This window comes from Neofelis nebulosa, chromosome 4 (genome assembly GCF_028018385.1).
Source record: "Neofelis nebulosa isolate mNeoNeb1 chromosome 4, mNeoNeb1.pri, whole genome shotgun sequence".
In the NCBI taxonomy this organism is placed as follows: Eukaryota; Metazoa; Chordata; class Mammalia; order Carnivora; family Felidae; genus Neofelis; species Neofelis nebulosa.
In genome coordinates, this window is record NC_080785.1 from 27925200 (window position 1) to 27928058 (window position 2859).

General features: G+C 39.2%; 1 pseudogene; it reads right to left on the minus strand.

The window, feature by feature from the left end:
- Positions 1-204: 204 nt before the first annotated feature.
- LOC131509048 (large ribosomal subunit protein uL4-like) lies at positions 205-1461 on the minus strand (annotated as a pseudogene).
- Between the last annotated feature and the right edge of the window lie 1398 nt (positions 1462-2859).

Genomic DNA, 2859 nt, shown 5'->3' on the forward strand with positions numbered 1-2859 from the left:
TGTGTCTTTTGATTGGAATGTTTAGTCTATTTATTTATTTATTTATTTATTTATTTATTTTTGTTGTTGTTTTAATTTGGTTTTGGTTTGGGGTTTTTGTTGTTGTTGCCGTTATTGTTGTTTGTTTTTCTTTTGACCAGATCTTTATTCAAAATTAGCTGTTCATAATGATTTGACTTCTACAGAAAAAACAAATGTAAGTTTCTATGCAGCAGGCTTCCTTTTTTCTATGGTGGGTTTCATTTCAGCAGACTTCTTCTTAGCTGCTGGTTTCTCAGTAGCTGCAGCCTTTTTTCCTACTAAAGGTTTCTTCTGCTTCTTAACACCAACAGCCTTCTTTCCTTTCCTCTCTACCACAGACCTTTCGCCTGGAACCCCCTTCTCATCTGATTTGGCTCCTAAGGCTACTGCTGCCTTATCTATCCGGAGTTTGTGATTCTTGGCCAGGCGAAGAATGGTGTTATATATAGTGCATGGTCTTTGCATATGGGTTTAGCTTCAATATGATTCTCAGGTTTTCTGCGGACTTCAGGACTCTGTGATGAATCTTCTTGCATGGTACTCAGAGGGCTCTTTGGATCTCTGAGCTTTTCAAGATTCTGCTAAGGTCTGTGTTAAGTGTCTTATGCATGGAAGTAGGCAGCCTTACACCAAGTGCCATACAGATCATCTAACTTGCAGAAAGCACTTTCAGTCCAAGTGCAGAAATGTCCTACGTGCCCACCAGGAGCAAGTTTCAAAATGTTCAGTTTGCTTGCATTAAGTAATTCCAGGGGTGTTTCTGAAGGTCTTGATACTGTTGTCCTCATTATACGTGATACAAGGTCCCCTGCACTGGATATGACGACAGTTCTTCATCTTACCTTTGCCAGCTCTCATTTGCTGAGAGGCATAGACCTTTTTCATATCATTCCAGGGTTTAAGTTTCTTAAGAAGCAAAACAACCTCTTTGATCTTCTTGTAGCCTTCACCTTTATCTTTAACCACCAAAGAAAGTTCAGGAACTTCCTTCATACAATGACTTTTAGAATGACCAGTGCTGGTAAGGTTGAGGCAGCCAGGGCAGAGCAGATGGCATATTGCTTCTGTGTTATGTTTACTCTGAGGTGCCAATGGTGGCCTAATTTGGTTGGTACAAACATGTGGCCCCATGACACATATTTCCAGAAGCACCCTGGCTGCAACAGTGAGTCCCATGCCTCAAACTCTGGGAATTCAAGCCATGGTTCTGCCAGTACTGGTTTGATGACCTGCTAATTCATTGACAGCATATGACTGTCTGTTGTTTTTGTGCAAGTTGGTGTGAACAAAGTTCACAATATCAGGTTTAATGGAAGCCTTGAATACAGCAGGCAAAGTAACATTTTTGCCCGATGACATTCCCTTTTCAGAATACACTGATGTCAATGGGCAAGCAGTTGTCATTCTGGGAAGAGGAGAGGGCCACACTCCTCTCAATCCCGAGGCTCCTATAGGAAAAGTGTTTGGTTTATTTAAATTCAAAGTAATTATTGACAGGTGTGTGCTTAAAGTGATTATCAATACGTGTGTGCTTACTGCCATTTTGTTACTTGTGTGGTTGTTTTTGTAGTTCTTCCTTCCTTTCTTCTCTTCCTCCCTATTCTTAGGGTTTGCTGGCTGTCTTTGGTGATATACTTGGATTCCTTCCTCTTTATTTTTTGCATATCTGTTACTGGTTTTTGATTTGTAGTTACCACTAGGTTTATATATAACATTTTATGCATATAGCTGTCTATATTGTTGATGGTCACTTAAGTTTGAACCCATTCTTTACTCTCCCCCCTCCCCATTTTGGGTATATGGTGCCATACTTTACATCCTTTTGTAAATTCCTTGACTGATTTCTATAGGTTTACTTAATTTTAGTACTTTTGTGTTTCCTACTTTTCTTACTTCTGCTTATGGTCTTTCCTTTACACTCAGAGTCCTCTTATTTTTAAAACATTTTTTTAACGTTTATTCATTTTTGAGAGACAGAGAGAAACACTGTGAGCAGGGGAGGGGCAGAGAGAGAGGGAGACACAGAATCTGAAGCAGACTCCAAGTTCTGAGCTGTCAGCCCAGAGCCCGATGCAGGGCTTGAAGCCATGAACTGTGAGATCATGATCGCTGAGAGTTCTGGTAACACTAGTTTAGTGGTTATGAATTCCTTTAACTTTTGTTTGTCTGGGAAACTTCTTCTCTCTCCTCTTCTGAATGATATCCTTGCTGAATCAAGTATTCTTGGCTGCAGGTTTTTTCTATCATCACTTTGAATATATCATGCCACTCCTGTCTGGGCTGTAAAGTTTCTGCTAAAAAATCTGCTGATAGCCTTATGGGGATTCCCTTGTATATAACTGTTTTCTTTTCTCTTGCTGCTTTTAAAATTCTACCCTTATCACTGCTTTTTACCATTTTAATTACTGTGTGACTTGGTGTGGACCTCCATGGGTTGATTTTACTGGAGGCTTCCTAGATGTGGATTTCTGTTCTCTTGCCCAGATTTGGGAACTTTTCAGCTATTATTTCTTTAAGTAAATTTTCTGCTCCCTTTTCTCTCTCTTCTCTGTCTGGAATCACTTTAATGTGAATTTTGTTACACTTGCTGGTGTTGCTGAGTTCCCCAAGTCTATTTTTACTTACTTATTGTTATTTTTTGTTCTCTTTCTTGTTCAGCTTGATTTCCAATAGTCTCTCCTCCTCAGGTTGCTGATCCATTCTTCTGCTTCTCCCAGTCTACTTTTTATTCCATCTAATGTATTTTTAACTTCACTTCTTAAGTTTTACATCTCTGATTGGTTCTTTGGTTCTTTTTTTTTTTTTTTTTATGTTTTCTATCTCTTTCTTGAGGGTCTC